Here is a 21753-nt window from a genome sequence, read left to right as displayed (position 1 = left end):
CCACCAGAGCTCGTCCCAACCTACCACAGCTTGTCCCGGCCCACCATAGCCCGTCCCAGCCCGCCACAGCCCGTCCCAGCCCACTGCGACCCGTCCCAGCCCACCACAGCCCGTCTTAGCCCGACCCAGCCCCCCACAGCCCGTCCCAACCCACCACAGTTCACCACGGCCCGTCCCAGCCCACAACGGTCCACCACGGCTCACCACAGCCCGTCCCAGCCCACCACAATTCGTCCCAGTGCACCACAGCGCGTCCCAGCCCACCACAGCCCGTCCCGGCACACCACAGCCCATCCCGTCCCACCACAGCCCGTCCCGTCCCACCACAGCCCGTCCCGGCCCACCACAGCCCGTCCCGGCCCACCACAGCCCGTCACGGCCCACCACAGCCCGTCACGGCCCACCACAGCCCGTCACGGCCCACCAGAGCCCATCTCAGCACACCACAGCCCGTCCCAGCCCACCACAGCCCATCCCGTCCCACCACAGCCCACCAAAGCCCGTCCCAGACCACCACAGCCCAATACAGCCCACCACAGCCCAATACAGCACACCACAGGCTACCGTAGACCACCACAGCCCGTCCCAGCCCACCACAGCCCATCCCGGCCCACCACAGTCCACCACAGCGCGTCCCAGCCTGCCACAGCCCGTCCCAGCCCGCCACAGCCCAATACAGCCCACCACAGCCCAATACAGCCCACCACAGCCCGTCTCAGCTCACCACAACCCACCACAGCCCGTCCAAGCCCACCACAGCCCATTACAGCTTACCACAGCCCGTCCCAGCCCACCAGACCCCGTTCCAGCCCACCAGAGCCCACCAAAGCCCGTCCCCGCCCACCACAGCCTGTCCCCGCTCACCACAGCCCGTCCCAGCCCGTCCCAGGCCACCACAGCCCTTCCCTGCTCACCACAGCCTGTCCCCGCCCACCACAACTTGTCCCCGCTCACTACAGCCCGGCCCGGCCCACCACGGCCCGTCATGGCCAACCAAGGCTGGTCCTGGCCCACCACAGCCCGTCCCAGCCCTTCCCAGCCCACCGCAGCGCGTGCCAGCCCACCACAGCCCGTCCCAGCCCACCACAGCCCGTCCCAGCCCACCACAGCGCGTCCCAGCATAGCACAGCGCGTCCCAGCCCACCACAGCCCGTCCCAGGCAACCACAGCCCGTCCCAGCCCACCACAGCCCGTCCCAGCACACCACAGCCTACAACAGCACGTCATAGCCCACCAAAGCCCGTCCCAGCCCACTACAGTCTACCACGGCCCGTCCAGGCCCATCACCGCCCGTCCCGGTCCACCATGGTCCGTCCCGGCCCACCGCGGCCCACCTCAGGCCACCACTGCCCGTCCCAGCCCACCACTGCCCGTCCCAGCCCGTCCCAGCTCGTCCCAGCCCACCACAGGCCTTCCCAGCCCCTCCCAGACCCCCAGAGCCGGCCCAGCCCGTTTCAGCCCCTCCCAGACCGTCTGAGCTCACCACACCCCACCACAGCCCATCCCAGCCCACCACGGCCTGTTCCAGCCCACCAGAGCCCGTTCCAGTCCACCAGAGCCCGTCCCAACCTACCACAGCTTGTCCCGGCCCACCATAGCCCATCCCGTCCCACCACAGCCCGTCCTGGCCCACCAGAGCCCGTCTCAGCACACCACAGCCCGTCCCGGCCCACCAGAGCCCGTCCCAGCCCACCATAGCCCAATACAGCCCACCACAGCCTGTCCCAGCCCGTCCCAGCCCATCTCAGCTCACCACAACCCACCACAGCCCGTCCAAGCCCACCACAGCCCATTACAGCTAACCACAGTCCGTCCCAGCCCACCAGAGCCCGTTCCAGCCCACCAGAGCACACCAAAGCCCGTCCCCGCCCAACACAGCCCGTCCCAGCCCGTCCCAGCCCACCACAGCCCTTCCCTGCTCACCACAGCCTGTCCCAGCCCACCACGTCCGACCACAGCCCACCACGGCCCACCACAACCCACCACGGCTTACCACAGCCCACCACAGTACCACGGCACACCACGGCACGCCATAGCCCACCACAGCCTGTCCCAGCCCACCACGGCCCACCGCATCCCGTCCCAGCCCACCACAGCCCGTCCCAGACCACCACAGCCCGTCCCAGCCCTCCACAGCCCGTCTCAGCCCACCACAGCCCACCACAGCTTGTCCCAGCCCACCACAGTCCGTCCCAGCCCGCCACAGCCTATCCCAGCACACCACAGCCCGTCCCAGCCCGTCCCAGCCCGTCCCAGCCCGTCCCAGCCCACCACAGCCCGTCCCAGCACACCACAGCCTACCACAGCACGTCCCGGCCCACCAGAGCCAGTCCCAGCCCACCACAGCCCATCCCAGCCCACCACAGCCCGTCCCAGCCCACCACAGCCCGTCCCAGCCCTTCCCAGCCCACCACAGCGCGTCCCAGCCCACCACAGCGCATCCCAGCCCACCATAGCGCATCCCAGCCCACCACAGCGCATCCCAGCCCACCACAGCCCACCACAGCTTGTCCCAGCCCACCAGAGCCCGTCCCACCCCACCACAGCCCGTCCCAGCCCACCACAGCCCACCACAGCTTGTCCCAACCCACCACAGCCCGTCCAAGCCCACCACAGCCCATTACAGCTTACCACAGCCCGTCCCAGCCCACCAGAGCCCGTTCCAGCCCACCAGAGCACACCAAAGCCCGTCCCCGCCCAACACAGCCTGTCCCAGCCCGTCCCAGCCCACCACAGCCCTTCCCTGCTCACCACAGCCTGTCCCAGCCCACCACGTCCGACCACAGCCCACCACGGCCCACCACAACCCACCACGGCTTACCACAGCCCACCACAGTACCACGGCACACCACGGCACGCCATAGCCCACCACAGCCTGTCCCAGCCCACCACGGCCCACCGCATCCCGTCCCAGCCCACCACAGCCCGTCCCAGACCACCACAGCCCGTCCCAGCCCTCCACAGCCCGTCTCAGCCCACCACAGCCCACCACAGCTTGTCCCAGCCCACCACAGTCCGTCCCAGCCCGCCACAGCCTATCCCAGCACACCACAGCCCGTCCCAGCCCGTCCCAGCCCGTCCCAGCCCGTCCCAGCCCACCACAGCCCGTCCCAGCCCACCACAGCCCGTCCCAGCACACCACAGCTCGTCCCAGCCCACCACAGCCCATCCCAGCACACCACAGCCTACCACAGCACGTCCCAGCCCACCAGAGCCAGTCCCAGCCCACCACAGCCCATCCCAGCCAACCACAGCCCGTCCCAGCCCACCACAGCCCGTCCCAGCCCTTCCCAGCCCACCACAGCGCGTCCCAGCCCACCACAGCGCATCCCAGCCCACCATAGCGCATCCCAGCCCACCACAGCGCATCCCAGCCCACCACAGCCCACCACAGCTTGTCCCAGCCCACCACAGCCCGTCCCAGCCCACCACAGCCCGTCCCAGCCCACCACAGCTCGTCCCAGCCCACCACAGCCCATCCCAGCACACCACAGCCTACCACAGCACGTCCCGGCCCACCAGAGCCAGTCCCAGCCCACCACAGCCCATCCCAGCCAACCACAGCCCGTCCCAGCCCACCACAGCCCGTCCCAGCCCTTCCCAGCCCACCACAGCGCGTCCCAGCCCACCACAGCGCATCCCAGCCCACCATAGCGCATCCCAGCCCACCACAGCGCATCCCAGCCCACCACAGCCCACCACAGCTTGTCCCAGCCCACCAGAGCCCGTCCCACCCCACCACAGCCCGTCCCAGCCCACCAGAGCCCACCACAGCTTGTCCCAGCCCACCACAGCCCGTCCCAGCCCACCACAGCCCGTCCCAGGACACCACAGTCCGTCCCAGCCCACCACAGCTCGTCCCAGCCCACCACAGGCCACCAAATCCCGTCCCCGCCCACCACAGCCCATCCCCGCCCACCACAGCCCGTCCCTGCCCACCACAACTTGTCCCCACACACTACGGCCCTTCCCGGCCCACCACGGCCCGTCCCAGCCAACCAAGACCGGTCCCGGCCCACCACAGCCCATCCCAACCCACCACAGCCTGTTCCAGCCCACCACAGACCGTGCCCGCCCACCACAGCACACCCAAGCCCGTCCCAGCCCACCACAACCCGTCACCGCCCACCACAACCCGTCACCGTCCACCACAGCCCGTCCAAGGCGTCCCAGCCCGTCCCAGCCCACCACAGCCCATCCCAGCCCACCACAGCTCGTCCCAGCCCAGCACAGCCCGTCCCAGCTCACCAAAGCCCGTTCCAGCCCACCACAGCCCACCAAAGCCCGTCCCCGCCCACCAAAGCCCGTCCCCGCCCACCACAACACGTCACCGCCCACCACAACCCGTCCAAGGCGTCCCAACCCGTCCCAGCCCATGTCAGCCCGTCCCAGCCCACCACAACTCGTCCCAGCCCACCACAGCCCGTCCCAGCCTGTCCCAGTCCATTGCGGCCCACCACATCCCGTCCCAGCCCGTCCCATCCCACCATAAACCACCACAGCTCGTCCCATCCCACCACAGCCCACCACAGCCCGTCCCAGCCCGTCCCGGCCCACCACAGCCCGTCCCAGCTCACCACATCCCGTCATAGCCCCCCACAGCCCATCCCAGGACACCACAGCTCACCACAGTTCACCACGGCCCGTCCCAGCCCACAACGGCCCACCGCGGCCCACCACAGCCCGTCCCAGCCCACCACGGCCCGTCCCAGCCCACCACGGCCCGTCCCAGTTCGTGCCAGCCAATACCAGCCCACCACAGCCCGTGCCAGCCTGTCCCAGCCCACCACAGCCCTTCCCAGCCCACCACATCCAGTCCCAGCCCACCAAAGCCCACGACAGCCCGTCCCATCCCACCAGAGCCCACCACAGCTTGTCCCAGACCACCACAGCCCGTCCCAGCCCATAACAGCCCACCACAGCCCGTCCCAGCCCACCACAGCCCGTCCCAGCCCACCACAGCCCTTCCCAGCACACGACAGCCCATCCCAGCACACCACAGCCTACCACAGCACGTACCGGCCCACCAGAGCCTGTCCCAGCCCACCACAGCCCATCCCAGCCCACCACAGCCCGTCCCAGCCCACCACAGCCCGTCCCAGCACACCACAGCTTGTCCCCGCCCACCACAACTTGTCCCCGCCCACTACAGACCGGCCCGGCCCACCACAGCCCGTCACGGCCAACCAAGGCGGGTCCTGGCCCACCACGACCCGTCCCAGCCCACCACAGCCCGTCCCAGCCCTTCCCAGCCCACCACAGCGCGTCCCAGCCCACCACAGCGCATCCCAGCACACCACAGCGCGTCCCAGCCCACCACAGCCCGTCCCAGCCCACCACAGCCCGTCCCAGCCCACCACAGCCCGTCCCAGCCCACCACAGCCCGTCCCAGCCAGTCCCAGCTCGTCCCAGCCCACCACAGGCCTTCCCAGCCCCTCCCAGACCCCCAGAGCCGGCCCAGCCCGTTTCAGCCCCTCCCAGACCGTCTCAGCTCACCACACCCCACCACAGCCCATCCCAGCCCACCACGGCCTGTTCCAGCCCACCAGAGCCCGTCCCAGTCCACCAGAGCCCGTCCCAACCTACCACAGCTTGTCCCGGCCCACCATAGCCCATCCCGGCCCACCACAGCCCGTCCCGGCCCACCAGAGCCCGTCTCAGCACACCACAGCCTGTCCTGGCTCACCGCAGCCCATCCCGTCCAACCACAGCCCACCACAGCCCGTCCCAGCCCACCACAGCCCATCCCAGCCCACCACAGGCCACTACAGCACACCACAGGCTACCGTAGACCACCACAGCCCGTCCCAGCCCACCACAGCCTGTCCCGTCCCACCACAGCCCACCACAGCCCGTCCCAGCCTACCAGAGCCCGTTCCAGCCCACCAGAGCCCACCAAAGCCCGTCCCCGCTCACCACAGCCCGTCCCAGCCCGTCCCAGGCCACCACAGCCCTTCCCTGCTCACCACAGCCTGTCCCCGCCCACCACAACTTGTCCCCGCCCACTACAGCCCGGCCTGGCCCACCACGGCCCGTCACGGCCAACCAAGGCCAGTCCTGGCCCACCACGGCCCGTCCCAGCCCACCACAGCTTGTCCCAGCCCACCACGTCCGACCACAGCCCACCACGGCCCACCACAACCCACCACGGCTTACCACAGCCCACCACAGTTCACCACGGAACACCACGGCACGTCATAGCCCACCACAGGCTGTCCCAGCCCACCACGGCCCACCACAGACCACCACGGCCCACCGCATCCCGTCCCAGCCCACCACAGCCCGTCCCAGCCCCTCCCAGACCCCCAGAGCCGGCCCAGCCCGTTTCAGCCCCTCCCAGACCGTCTGAGCTCACCACACTCCACCACAGCCCATCCCAGCCCATCACGGCCTGTTCCAGCCCAGCAGAGGCCGTTCCAGTCCACCAGAGCTCGTCCCAACCTACCACAGCTTGTCCCGGCCCACCATAGCCCGTCCCAGCCCGCCACAGCCCGTCCCAGCCCACTGCGACCCGTCCCAGCCCACCACAGCCCGTCTTAGCCCGACCCAGCCCCCCACAGCCCGTCCCAACCCACCACAGTTCACCACGGCCCGTCCCAGCCCACAACGGTCCACCACGGCTCACCACAGCCCGTCCCAGCCCACCACAATTCGTCCCAGTGCACCACAGCGCGTCCCAGCCCACCACAGCCCGTCCCGGCACACCACAGCCCATCCCGTCCCACCACAGCCCGTCCCGTCCCACCACAGCCCGTCCCGGCCCACCACAGCCCGTCCCGGCCCACCACAGCCCGTCACGGCCCACCACAGCCCGTCACGGCCCACCACAGCCCGTCACGGCCCACCAGAGCCCATCTCAGCACACCACAGCCCGTCCCAGCCCACCACAGCCCATCCCGTCCCACCACAGCCCACCAAAGCCCGTCCCAGACCACCACAGCCCAATACAGCCCACCACAGCCCAATACAGCACACCACAGGCTACCGTAGACCACCACAGCCCGTCCCAGCCCACCACAGCCCATCCCGGCCCACCACAGTCCACCACAGCGCGTCCCAGCCTGCCACAGCCCGTCCCAGCCCGCCACAGCCCAATACAGCCCACCACAGCCCAATACAGCCCACCACAGCCCGTCTCAGCTCACCACAACCCACCACAGCCCGTCCAAGCCCACCACAGCCCATTACAGCTTACCACAGCCCGTCCCAGCCCACCAGACCCCGTTCCAGCCCACCAGAGCCCACCAAAGCCCGTCCCCGCCCACCACAGCCTGTCCCCGCTCACCACAGCCCGTCCCAGCCCGTCCCAGGCCACCACAGCCCTTCCCTGCTCACCACAGCCTGTCCCCGCCCACCACAACTTGTCCCCGCTCACTACAGCCCGGCCCGGCCCACCACGGCCCGTCATGGCCAACCAAGGCTGGTCCTGGCCCACCACAGCCCGTCCCAGCCCTTCCCAGCCCACCGCAGCGCGTGCCAGCCCACCACAGCCCGTCCCAGCCCACCACAGCCCGTCCCAGCCCACCACAGCGCGTCCCAGCATAGCACAGCGCGTCCCAGCCCACCACAGCCCGTCCCAGGCAACCACAGCCCGTCCCAGCCCACCACAGCCCGTCCCAGCACACCACAGCCTACAACAGCACGTCATAGCCCACCAAAGCCCGTCCCAGCCCACTACAGTCTACCACGGCCCGTCCAGGCCCATCACCGCCCGTCCCGGTCCACCATGGTCCGTCCCGGCCCACCGCGGCCCACCTCAGGCCACCACTGCCCGTCCCAGCCCACCACTGCCCGTCCCAGCCCGTCCCAGCTCGTCCCAGCCCACCACAGGCCTTCCCAGCCCCTCCCAGACCCCCAGAGCCGGCCCAGCCCGTTTCAGCCCCTCCCAGACCGTCTGAGCTCACCACACCCCACCACAGCCCATCCCAGCCCACCACGGCCTGTTCCAGCCCACCAGAGCCCGTTCCAGTCCACCAGAGCCCGTCCCAACCTACCACAGCTTGTCCCGGCCCACCATAGCCCATCCCGTCCCACCACAGCCCGTCCTGGCCCACCAGAGCCCGTCTCAGCACACCACAGCCCGTCCCGGCCCACCAGAGCCCGTCCCAGCCCACCATAGCCCAATACAGCCCACCACAGCCTGTCCCAGCCCGTCCCAGCCCATCTCAGCTCACCACAACCCACCACAGCCCGTCCAAGCCCACCACAGCCCATTACAGCTAACCACAGTCCGTCCCAGCCCACCAGAGCCCGTTCCAGCCCACCAGAGCACACCAAAGCCCGTCCCCGCCCAACACAGCCCGTCCCAGCCCGTCCCAGCCCACCACAGCCCTTCCCTGCTCACCACAGCCTGTCCCAGCCCACCACGTCCGACCACAGCCCACCACGGCCCACCACAACCCACCACGGCTTACCACAGCCCACCACAGTACCACGGCACACCACGGCACGCCATAGCCCACCACAGCCTGTCCCAGCCCACCACGGCCCACCGCATCCCGTCCCAGCCCACCACAGCCCGTCCCAGACCACCACAGCCCGTCCCAGCCCTCCACAGCCCGTCTCAGCCCACCACAGCCCACCACAGCTTGTCCCAGCCCACCACAGTCCGTCCCAGCCCGCCACAGCCTATCCCAGCACACCACAGCCCGTCCCAGCCCGTCCCAGCCCGTCCCAGCCCGTCCCAGCCCACCACAGCCCGTCCCAGCACACCACAGCCTACCACAGCACGTCCCGGCCCACCAGAGCCAGTCCCAGCCCACCACAGCCCATCCCAGCCCACCACAGCCCGTCCCAGCCCACCACAGCCCGTCCCAGCCCTTCCCAGCCCACCACAGCGCGTCCCAGCCCACCACAGCGCATCCCAGCCCACCATAGCGCATCCCAGCCCACCACAGCGCATCCCAGCCCACCACAGCCCACCACAGCTTGTCCCAGCCCACCAGAGCCCGTCCCACCCCACCACAGCCCGTCCCAGCCCACCACAGCCCACCACAGCTTGTCCCAACCCACCACAGCCCGTCCAAGCCCACCACAGCCCATTACAGCTTACCACAGCCCGTCCCAGCCCACCAGAGCCCGTTCCAGCCCACCAGAGCACACCAAAGCCCGTCCCCGCCCAACACAGCCTGTCCCAGCCCGTCCCAGCCCACCACAGCCCTTCCCTGCTCACCACAGCCTGTCCCAGCCCACCACGTCCGACCACAGCCCACCACGGCCCACCACAACCCACCACGGCTTACCACAGCCCACCACAGTACCACGGCACACCACGGCACGCCATAGCCCACCACAGCCTGTCCCAGCCCACCACGGCCCACCGCATCCCGTCCCAGCCCACCACAGCCCGTCCCAGACCACCACAGCCCGTCCCAGCCCTCCACAGCCCGTCTCAGCCCACCACAGCCCACCACAGCTTGTCCCAGCCCACCACAGTCCGTCCCAGCCCGCCACAGCCTATCCCAGCACACCACAGCCCGTCCCAGCCCGTCCCAGCCCGTCCCAGCCCGTCCCAGCCCACCACAGCCCGTCCCAGCCCACCACAGCCCGTCCCAGCACACCACAGCTCGTCCCAGCCCACCACAGCCCATCCCAGCACACCACAGCCTACCACAGCACGTCCCAGCCCACCAGAGCCAGTCCCAGCCCACCACAGCCCATCCCAGCCAACCACAGCCCGTCCCAGCCCACCACAGCCCGTCCCAGCCCTTCCCAGCCCACCACAGCGCGTCCCAGCCCACCACAGCGCATCCCAGCCCACCATAGCGCATCCCAGCCCACCACAGCGCATCCCAGCCCACCACAGCCCACCACAGCTTGTCCCAGCCCACCACAGCCCGTCCCAGCCCACCACAGCCCGTCCCAGCCCACCACAGCTCGTCCCAGCCCACCACAGCCCATCCCAGCACACCACAGCCTACCACAGCACGTCCCGGCCCACCAGAGCCAGTCCCAGCCCACCACAGCCCATCCCAGCCAACCACAGCCCGTCCCAGCCCACCACAGCCCGTCCCAGCCCTTCCCAGCCCACCACAGCGCGTCCCAGCCCACCACAGCGCATCCCAGCCCACCATAGCGCATCCCAGCCCACCACAGCGCATCCCAGCCCACCACAGCCCACCACAGCTTGTCCCAGCCCACCAGAGCCCGTCCCACCCCACCACAGCCCGTCCCAGCCCACCAGAGCCCACCACAGCTTGTCCCAGCCCACCACAGCCCGTCCCAGCCCACCACAGCCCGTCCCAGGACACCACAGTCCGTCCCAGCCCACCACAGCTCGTCCCAGCCCACCACAGGCCACCAAATCCCGTCCCCGCCCACCACAGCCCATCCCCGCCCACCACAGCCCGTCCCTGCCCACCACAACTTGTCCCCACACACTACGGCCCTTCCCGGCCCACCACGGCCCGTCCCAGCCAACCAAGACCGGTCCCGGCCCACCACAGCCCATCCCAACCCACCACAGCCTGTTCCAGCCCACCACAGACCGTGCCCGCCCACCACAGCACACCCAAGCCCGTCCCAGCCCACCACAACCCGTCACCGCCCACCACAACCCGTCACCGTCCACCACAGCCCGTCCAAGGCGTCCCAGCCCGTCCCAGCCCACCACAGCCCATCCCAGCCCACCACAGCTCGTCCCAGCCCAGCACAGCCCGTCCCAGCTCACCAAAGCCCGTTCCAGCCCACCACAGCCCACCAAAGCCCGTCCCCGCCCACCAAAGCCCGTCCCCGCCCACCACAACACGTCACCGCCCACCACAACCCGTCCAAGGCGTCCCAACCCGTCCCAGCCCATGTCAGCCCGTCCCAGCCCACCACAACTCGTCCCAGCCCACCACAGCCCGTCCCAGCCTGTCCCAGTCCATTGCGGCCCACCACATCCCGTCCCAGCCCGTCCCATCCCACCATAAACCACCACAGCTCGTCCCATCCCACCACAGCCCACCACAGCCCGTCCCAGCCCGTCCCGGCCCACCACAGCCCGTCCCAGCTCACCACATCCCGTCATAGCCCCCCACAGCCCATCCCAGGACACCACAGCTCACCACAGTTCACCACGGCCCGTCCCAGCCCACAACGGCCCACCGCGGCCCACCACAGCCCGTCCCAGCCCACCACGGCCCGTCCCAGCCCACCACGGCCCGTCCCAGTTCGTGCCAGCCAATACCAGCCCACCACAGCCCGTGCCAGCCTGTCCCAGCCCACCACAGCCCTTCCCAGCCCACCACATCCAGTCCCAGCCCACCAAAGCCCACGACAGCCCGTCCCATCCCACCAGAGCCCACCACAGCTTGTCCCAGACCACCACAGCCCGTCCCAGCCCATAACAGCCCACCACAGCCCGTCCCAGCCCACCACAGCCCGTCCCAGCCCACCACAGCCCTTCCCAGCACACGACAGCCCATCCCAGCACACCACAGCCTACCACAGCACGTACCGGCCCACCAGAGCCTGTCCCAGCCCACCACAGCCCATCCCAGCCCACCACAGCCCGTCCCAGCCCACCACAGCCCGTCCCAGCACACCACAGCTTGTCCCCGCCCACCACAACTTGTCCCCGCCCACTACAGACCGGCCCGGCCCACCACAGCCCGTCACGGCCAACCAAGGCGGGTCCTGGCCCACCACGACCCGTCCCAGCCCACCACAGCCCGTCCCAGCCCTTCCCAGCCCACCACAGCGCGTCCCAGCCCACCACAGCGCATCCCAGCACACCACAGCGCGTCCCAGCCCACCACAGCCCGTCCCAGCCCACCACAGCCCGTCCCAGCCCACCACAGCCCGTCCCAGCCCACCACAGCCCGTCCCAGCCAGTCCCAGCTCGTCCCAGCCCACCACAGGCCTTCCCAGCCCCTCCCAGACCCCCAGAGCCGGCCCAGCCCGTTTCAGCCCCTCCCAGACCGTCTCAGCTCACCACACCCCACCACAGCCCATCCCAGCCCACCACGGCCTGTTCCAGCCCACCAGAGCCCGTCCCAGTCCACCAGAGCCCGTCCCAACCTACCACAGCTTGTCCCGGCCCACCATAGCCCATCCCGGCCCACCACAGCCCGTCCCGGCCCACCAGAGCCCGTCTCAGCACACCACAGCCTGTCCTGGCTCACCGCAGCCCATCCCGTCCAACCACAGCCCACCACAGCCCGTCCCAGCCCACCACAGCCCATCCCAGCCCACCACAGGCCACTACAGCACACCACAGGCTACCGTAGACCACCACAGCCCGTCCCAGCCCACCACAGCCTGTCCCGTCCCACCACAGCCCACCACAGCCCGTCCCAGCCTACCAGAGCCCGTTCCAGCCCACCAGAGCCCACCAAAGCCCGTCCCCGCTCACCACAGCCCGTCCCAGCCCGTCCCAGGCCACCACAGCCCTTCCCTGCTCACCACAGCCTGTCCCCGCCCACCACAACTTGTCCCCGCCCACTACAGCCCGGCCTGGCCCACCACGGCCCGTCACGGCCAACCAAGGCCAGTCCTGGCCCACCACGGCCCGTCCCAGCCCACCACAGCTTGTCCCAGCCCACCACGTCCGACCACAGCCCACCACGGCCCACCACAACCCACCACGGCTTACCACAGCCCACCACAGTTCACCACGGAACACCACGGCACGTCATAGCCCACCACAGGCTGTCCCAGCCCACCACGGCCCACCACAGACCACCACGGCCCACCGCATCCCGTCCCAGCCCACCACAGCCCGTCCCAGCCCACCACAGCCCGTCCCAGCCCACCACAGCCCGTCCCAGCCCACCACAGCCCTTTTCAGCCCACCACAGCCCACCACAGCTTGTCCGAGCCAACCAGAGCCCGTCCCAGCCCACCACAGCCCGTCTCAGCCCACCACAGTCCACCCCAACTTGTCCCAGCCCACCACAGCCCGTCCCAGCCCACCACAGCCCGTCCCAGCCCACCACAGCCCGTCCCAGCCCACCACAGCCCGTCCCAGCCCGTCCCAGCCCACCACAGCCCGTCCCAGCCCACCACAGCCCGTCCCAGCCCACCACAGACCGTCCCAGCCCACCACAGCCCATCCCAGCACACCACAGCCTACCACAGCACGTCCCGGCCCACCAGAGCCAGTCCCAGCCCACCACAGCCCATCCCAGCCAACCACAGCCCGTCCCAGCCCACCACAGCTCGTCCCAGCCCTTCCCAGCCCACCACAGCCCGTCCCAGCCCTTCCCAGCCCACCACAGCTTGTCCCAGCCCACCACAGTCCGTCCCAGCCCACCGCAGCCCGTCCCAGGACACCACAGTCCGTCCCAGCCCACCACAGTCCGTCCCAGCCCACCACAGTCCGTCCCAGCCCACCGCAGCCCACCACAGCCAACCACAGCCCGTCCCAGCCCACCACAGCCCGTCCCAGCCCTTCCCAGCCCACCACAGCACGTCCCAGCCCACCACAGCGCATCCCAGCCCACCACAGCGCATCCCAGCCCACCACAGCCCGTTTCAGCCCACCACAGCCCACCACAGCTTGTCCCAGCCCACCAGAGCCCTTCCCAGCCCACCAGAGCCCACCACAGCTTGTCCCAGCCCACTGCAGTCCGTCCCAGCCCACCGCAGCCCGTCCCAGCCCACCATAGCCCGTCCCAGCCCACCACAGCCCACCACAGCCCACTGCAAACCATCCCAGCCCACCACGGCCCGTCCCAGCCCGTGCCAACCCGTCACAACACACCACAGCCCACCACAGCCCGTCCCTACCCACCACAGCGTGTCCCAACCCACCACAGCCCACCACAGCCCTTCAGAACCCACCACAGCCCACCACAGCCCGTCCCAGCCCACCACAGCACGTCCCAGGCCACCACAGACCACCACAGCCCACCACAGCCCATGAAGCCCACCACAGCCCATGAAGCCCACTACAGCCCGTCCCAGCCCACCACAGCCCGTCCCAGCCCACCACAGCCCACCACAGCTTGTCCCAGACCACCACAGCTCTTCCCAGCCCACCATAACCAACCACAGCCTATCCCAGCCGATCCCAGCCCACCACAGCCCGTCCCATCACACCACAGCCCACCACAGCCCGTCCCAGCCAACCACGGCCCGTCCCAGCCCACCACAGCCCGTCCCAGCCCACCACAGCCCACCACAGCCCACCACGGCCCATCCGGGCCCAAGACAGCCCACCAAGGCGCACCACAGCCCATCCCAGCCCATTACAGCCTGTCCCAGACCACCACATCCCATCTCAGCCCACCACAGCCCGTCCCAGCCCACCACAACCGACCACAGCCCACCACAGCCCACCACGGCCGACCACAGCCCACCACGGCAGACCACAGCCCACCACGGCCCATCCAAGCCCACCACGGCCCATCCAAGCCCACCACGGTCCACCACGGCACGTCCCAGCCCACCACAGAGCACCACAGCCCGTCCCAGCCCGTCCCAGCCCACCACAGTATGTCCCAGACCACCAGAGCCCGTCCCAGCCCACCACAGCCCGTCCCAGCCCACCACAGCCCACCACGCCCCGTGCCAACCCACCAGAGCCCGTCCCAGCTCACCACAGCCCACCACAGCCCGTCCCAGACCACAAGAGGTCGTCCCAGCCCACCACTAACCCACCAAAGCCCGTCCCCGCCCACCACAGCCCGTCCCAGCCCACCACAGCCCACCACGCCCCGTGCCAACCCACCAGAGCCCGTCCCAGCCCACCACAGCCCGTCACAGCCCGTCCCAGCCCACCAGAGGTCGTCCCAGCTCACCAGAACCCACCACAGCCCTTCCCAGCCCGTCCCAGCCCACCACAGCCCGTCCCAGCCCACCACGGCCGCCGCAGACCATCAGAGCCCGTCCCAGCCAACCACAATCCCGTCCCAGCCCACTATAGCCCGTCCCACCCCACCACAACCCGTTCTAGCTCACCACAACCCACCACAGCGCACCATAGCACACCGCAGCCCACCACAGCGCACCAGAGCCTGTCCCAGCCCACCACAGCCCGTCCCAGCCCACCGCAGCCCGCCACGGCCCGTCCCAGCCCACCACAGCCCATTCCAGACCACCAGAGCCCTTCCCAGTTCACCACAGCATGTCCCAGCACACCACAGCCCACCACAGCCCGTCCAATTTCACCACAGCCCGTCTCAGCTCACCACAACCCACCACAGCCCGTCCCAGCACACCGCAGCCTATCCCAACCCGTCCCAGCCCACCACGGCTCGTCCCAGCCCACCACGGCCCGTCCCAGCCCACCACGGCCCGTCCCAGCCCGTCCCAGCCCACGACAGCCCGTCCCAGCCCACCACAGCCCGTCCCAGCCCACGACAGCCCACTATGGCCCACCAGAGCTCGTCCCAGCCCACCACAGCCCACAAGAGCTTGTCACAGCCCACTACGGCCCACCACAGCCCGTCCCAGCCCACCACAGCCCACTATGGCCCACCACAGCCCGTCCCAGCCCACCACAGCCCGTAACAGCCCACCACAGCAAGTACCAGCCCGTCCCAGCCCACTACGGCCTGTCTCAGCCCACCACGGCCCGTCTCAGCCCACCACGGCCCGTCCCAGCCCACCACAGCCCACCACAGCCCGTCCCAGCCCACCACGGCCCGTCCCAGGCCACCACAGCCCGTCCCAGCCCACGACAGCCCGTCCCAGCCCACGACAGCCCGTCCCAGCCCACCAGAGCCCACCAGAGCCCACCACAGCTCGTCCCAGCCCACCACAGCCTACAAGAGCTTGTCACAGACCACCACAGCCCGTCCCAGCCCACCACAGCCCACTACGGCCCACCACAGCCCGTCCCAGCCCACCACAGCCCGTCCCAGCTCGTCCCAGACCACCACAGCCTCTCACAGCACATCACAGCCCGTAACAGCCCACCACAGCAAGTACCAGCCCGTCCCAGCCCACCACGGCCCGTCTCAGCCCACCACGGCCCGTCTCAGCTCACCACAACCCGTCCCAGACGACCACAGCCCGTCATAGCCCACCACAGCCCACCACAGCCCGTCCCAGCCCACCACGGCCCGTCCCAGCCCACCACATCCCGTCCCAGCCTGTTTCAGCCCACCACGGCTAACCACGGCCTGTCCCGGCCCACCACGGCCAACCACGGTCCACCATGGCCCACCAGAGCACACCACAGCCCACCACGGCCCTTCCCAGTCCACCACAGCCCACCACAGCCTGTCCCAGCCCACCACGGCCCGTCCCAGCCTACCACGGCCCACCCCAGCCCACCACGGCCCGTCCTAGACCACCACGGCCCGTCCCAGCCCACCACGGCCCATCACAGCCCACCACAGTTCACCACAGCCCGTCCTAGCCCAGCACGGCTCGTCCCAGCCCACCACGGACCACCACGGCCCATCTCAGCCCACCACAGCCTGTCCAAGCCCAGCACAGCCCTCCACAACCCTTCACAGCCCGTCCCAACCCTCCACAGCTCATCCCAGCCTACCATAGCCCGTCGCAGCCCAACACAGCTTATCCCAGCCCACCGCAGCCCGTCCCAGCCCACCGAAACCCGTCCCAGCCCACCGCAACCCGTCCCAGCCCACCACAGCCCACCACAGGTCACCACAGCCCACCACCGGTCACCACAGCCCACCACCGGTCACCACAGCCCACCACCGGTCACCACAGCCTGTTTCAGCCCACCACGGCAAACCACGGCCCGTCCCAGCCCACCACGGCCCGCCATGGCCCACCACAGCTCGTCCCAGGTAAACAAGGCGCACCACAGCCCACCATGGCCCGTCCCGGCCCACCACAGCCCGTCCCAGCCCACCACTGCCCGTCCCAGCCCGTCCCAGCCCGTCCCAACTCTCCAAAGCCCGTCCCAGCCCACCACAGCCCACCACAGCCCGTCCCAGCCCACCACGGCCCGTCCCAGGCCACCACAGCCCGTCCCAGCCCACCACAGCCCGTCCCAGCCCACCACAGCCCGTTCCAGCCCACCACTGCCCGTCCCAGCCCACCACTGCCCGTCCCAGCCCGTCCCAACCCACCACAGCCCGTCCCAGCCCACCACAGCCCACCGCAGCCCATCCCAGCCCACCACGGCCCGTTCCAGCCCGTGCCAACCCGTCACAACACGCCACAGCCCGTCCCAGCCCACCACAGCCCACCACAGCCCACCGCAGCCCATCCCAACCCACCACAGCCCGTCCCTACCCACCACAGCGTTTCCCAACCCACCACAGCCCACCACAGCCCTTCAGAACCCACCACAGCCCACCACAGCCCGTCCCAGCCCACCACAGCACGTCCCAGGCCACCACAGACCACCACAGCCCACCACAGCCCATGAAGCCCACCACAGCCCGCCTCAGCCCACTACAGCCCGTCCCAGCCCACCACAGCCCGTCCCAGCCCACCACAGCCCACCACAGCTTGTCCCAGACCACCACAGCTCTTCCCAGCCCACCATAACCAACCACAGCCTATCCCAGCCGATCCCAGCCCACCACAGCCCGTCCCATCACACCACAGCCCACCACTGCCCGTCCCAGCCAACCACGGCCCGTCCCAGCCCACCACAGCCCGTCCCAGCCCACCACGGCCCACCACGGCCCATCCGGGCCCAACACAGCCCACCAAGGTGCACCACAGCCCATCCCAGCCCATTACAGCCTGTCCCAGACCACCACATCCCATCTCAGCCCACCACAGCCCGTCCCAGCCCACCACAACCGACCACAGCCCACCACAGCCCACCACGGCCGACCACAGCCCACCACGGCAGACCACAGCCCACCACGGCCCATCCAAGCCCACCACGGCCCATCCAAGCCCACCACGGTCCTCCACGGCACGTCCCAGCCCACCACAGAGCACCACAGCCCGTCCCAGCCCGTCCCAGCCCACCACAGTATGTCCCAGACCACCAGAGCCCGTCCCAGCCCACCACAGCCCGTCCCAGCCCACCACAGCGCACCACAGCCTGCCCCAACCCACCAGAGCCCGTCCCAGCTCACCACAGCCCACCACAGCCCGTCCCAGACCACAAGAGGTCGTCCCAGCCCACCACTAACCCACCAAAGCCCGTCCCCGCCCACCACAGCCCGTCCCAGCCAACCACAGCGCACCACAGCCTGCCCCAACCCACCTGAGCCCGTCCCAGCTTACCACAGCCCACCACAGCCCGTCACAGCCCGTCCCAGCCCACCACAGCCCGTCCCAGCCCACCACGGCCGCCGCAGACCATCAGAGCCCGTCCCAGCCCACCACAATCCCGTCCCAGCCCACTATAGCCCGTCCCAGCCCACCACAACCCGTTCTAGCTCACCACAACCCACCACAGCGCACCATAGCCCACCACAGCCCACCACAGCGCACCAGAGTCTGTCCCGGCCCACCAGAGCCTGTCCCAGCCCACCACAGCCCGTCCCAGCCCACCGCAGCCCGCCGCGGCCCGTCCCAGCCCACCACAGCCCATTCCAGACCACCAGAGCCCTTCCCAGTTCACCACAGCCCACCACAGCCCGTCCAATTTCGCCACGCCCGTCTCAGCTCACCACAACCCACCACAGCCCGTCCCAGCCCACCGCAGCCTATCCCAACCCGTCCCAGCCCACCACGGCCCGTCCCAGCCCACCACGGCCCGTCCCAGCCCGTCCCAGCCCACGACAGCTCGTCCCAGCCCACGACAGTCCGTCCCAGCCCACCAGAGCCCACCAAGCCCACCACAGCTCGTCCCAGCCCACCACAGCCCACAAGAGCTTGTCACAGACCACCACAGCCCGTCCAAGCCCAACAGAGCCCACTACGGCCCACCACAGCCCGTCCCAGCCCACCACAGCCCGTCCCAGCCCACCACAGCCCGTCCCAGCCCACCACAGCCCGTCCCAGACCACCACAGCCTCTCACAGCACACCACAGCCCGTAACAGCCCACCACAGCAAGTACCAGCCCGTCCCAGCCCACCACGGCCCGTCTCAGCCCACCACGGCCCGTCTCAGCCCACCACGGCCCGTCCCAGCCCACCACGGCCCGTCCCAGCCCACCACATCCCGTCCCAGCCCACCAGAGCCCGTCCCAGCCTGTTTCAGCCCAGCACGGCTAACCACGGCCTGTCCCGGCCCACCACGGCCAACCACGGTCCACCATGGCCCACCAGAGCACACCACGGCCCACCACGGCCCTTCCCAGTCCACCACAGCCCACCACAGCCTGTCCCAGCCCACCACGGCCCGTCCCAGCCCACCACGGCCCACCCCAGCCCACCACGGCCCGTCCCAGCCCACCACTTCCCGTCCCAGCCTGTTTCAGCCCAGCACGGCTAACCACGGCCTGTCCCGGCCCACCACGGCCAACCACGGTCCACCATGGCCCACCAGAGCACACCACGGCCCACCACGGCCCTTCCCAGTCCACCACAGCCCACCACAGCCTGTCCCAGACCACCACGGCCCGTCCCAGCCTACCACGGCCCACCCCAGCCCACCACGGCCCGTCCCAGACCACCACGGCCCGTCCCAGCCCACCACGGACCACCACGGCCCATCTCAGCCCACCACAGCCTGTCCAAGCCCAGCACAGCCCTCCACAACCCTTCACAGCCCGTCCCAACCCTCCACAGCTCATCCCAGCCTACCATAGCCCGTCGCAGCCCAACACAGCTTATCCCAGCCCACCGCAGCCCGTCCCAGCCCACCGCAGCCTGTCCTAGCCCACCGAAACCCGTCCCAGCCCACCGCAACCCGTCCCAGCCCACCACAGGTCACCACAGCCCACCACCGGTCACCACAGCCCACCACCGGTCACCACAGCCTGTTTCAGCCCACCACGGCAAACCACGGCCCGTCCCAGCCCACCACGGCCCGCCATGGCCCACCACAGCTCGTCCCAGCTAAACAAGGCGCACCACAGCCCACCATGGCCCGTCCCGGCCCACCACACCCCGTCCCAGCCCACCACTGCCCGTCCCAGCCCGTCCCAGCCCGTCCCAACTCTCCAAAGCCCGTCCCAGCACACCACAGCCTACCACAGCCCATCACAGCCCACCACAGCCCGTCCCAGCTTACCACAGCCCACACCAGACCGTCCCAGCCCACCACAGCCCGTCCCAGCCCACCACAGCCCGTTCCAGCCCACCACTGCCCGTCCCAGCCCACCACTGCCCGTCCCAGCCCGTCCCAACCCACCACAGCCCGTCCCAGCCCACCACAGCCCACCACAGCCCACCGCAGCCCATCCCAGCCCACCACGGCCCGTTCCAGCCCGTGCCAACCCGTCACAACACGCCACAGCCCGTCCCAGCCCACCACAGCCCACCACAGCCCACCGCAGCCCATCCCAACCCACCACAGCCCGTCCCTACCCACCACAGCGTGTCCCAACCAACCACAGCCCACCACAGCCCTTCAGAACCCACCACAGCCCACCACAGCCCGTCCCAGCCCACCACAGCACGTCCCAGGCCACCACAGACCACCACAGCCCACCACAGCCCATGAAGCCCACCACAGCCCGCCTCAGCCCACTACAGCCCGTCCCAGCCCACCACAGCCCGTCCCAGCCCACCACAGCCCACCACAGCTTGTCCCAGACCACCACAGCTCTTCCCAGCCCACCATAACCAACCACAGCCTATCCCAGCCGATCCCAGCCCACCACAGCCCGTCCCATCACACCACAGCCCACCACTGCCCGTCCCAGCCAACCACGGCCCGTCCCAGCCCACCACAGCCCGTCCCAGCCCACCACGGCCCACCACGGCCCATCCGGGCCCAACACAGCCCACCAAGGTGCACCACAGCCCATCCCAGCCCATTACAGCCTGTCCCAGACCACCACATCCCATCTCAGCCCACCACAGCCCGTCCCAGCCCACCACAACCGACCACAGCCCACCACAGCCCACCACGGCCGACCACAGCCCACCACGGCAGACCACAGCCCACCACGGCCCATCCAAGCCCACCACGGCCCATCCAAGCCCACCACGGTCCTCCACGGCACGTCCCAGCCCACCACAGAGCACCACAGCCCGTCCCAGCCCGTCCCAGCCCACCACAGTATGTCCCAGACCACCAGAGCCCGTCCCAGCCCACCAGAGCCCGTCCCAGCCCACCACAGCCCACCACGCCCCGTGCCAACCCACCAGAGCCCGTCCCAGCTCACCACAGCCCACCACAGCCCGTCCCAGACCACAAGAGGTCGTCCCAGCCCACCACTAACCCACCAAAGCCCGTCCCCGCCCACCACAGCCCGTCCCAGCCAACCACAGCGCACCACAGCCTGCCCCAACCCACCTGAGCCCGTCCCAGCTTACCACAGCCCACCACAGCCCGTCACAGCCCGTCCCAGCCCACCACAACCCACCACAGCCCTTCCCAGCCCGTCCCAGCCCACCACAGCCCGTCCCAGCCCACCGCAGCCTGTCCTAGCCCACCGAAACCCGTCCCAGCCCACCGCAACCCGTCCCAGCCCACCACAGGTCACCACAGCCCACCACCGGTCACCACAGCCCACCACCGGTCACCACAGCCTGTTTCAGCCCACCACGGCAAACCACGGCCCGTCCCAGCCCACCACGGCCCGCCATGGCCCACCACAGCTCGTCCCAGCTAAACAAGGCGCACCACAGCCCACCATGGCCCGTCCCGGCCCACCACACCCCGTCCCAGCCCACCACTGCCCGTCCCAGCCCGTCCCAGCCCGTCCCAACTCTCCAAAGCCCGTCCCAGCACACCACAGCCTACCACAGCCCACCACAGCCCACCACAGCCCGTCCCAGCTTACCACAGCCCACACCAGACCGTCCCAGCCCACCACAGCCCG

Source organism: Falco cherrug, chromosome 21, assembly GCF_023634085.1.
Source record: "Falco cherrug isolate bFalChe1 chromosome 21, bFalChe1.pri, whole genome shotgun sequence".
Lineage (NCBI taxonomy): Eukaryota > Metazoa > Chordata > Aves > Falconiformes > Falconidae > Falco > Falco cherrug.
Note: the sequence above shows the minus strand (reverse complement) of the source record.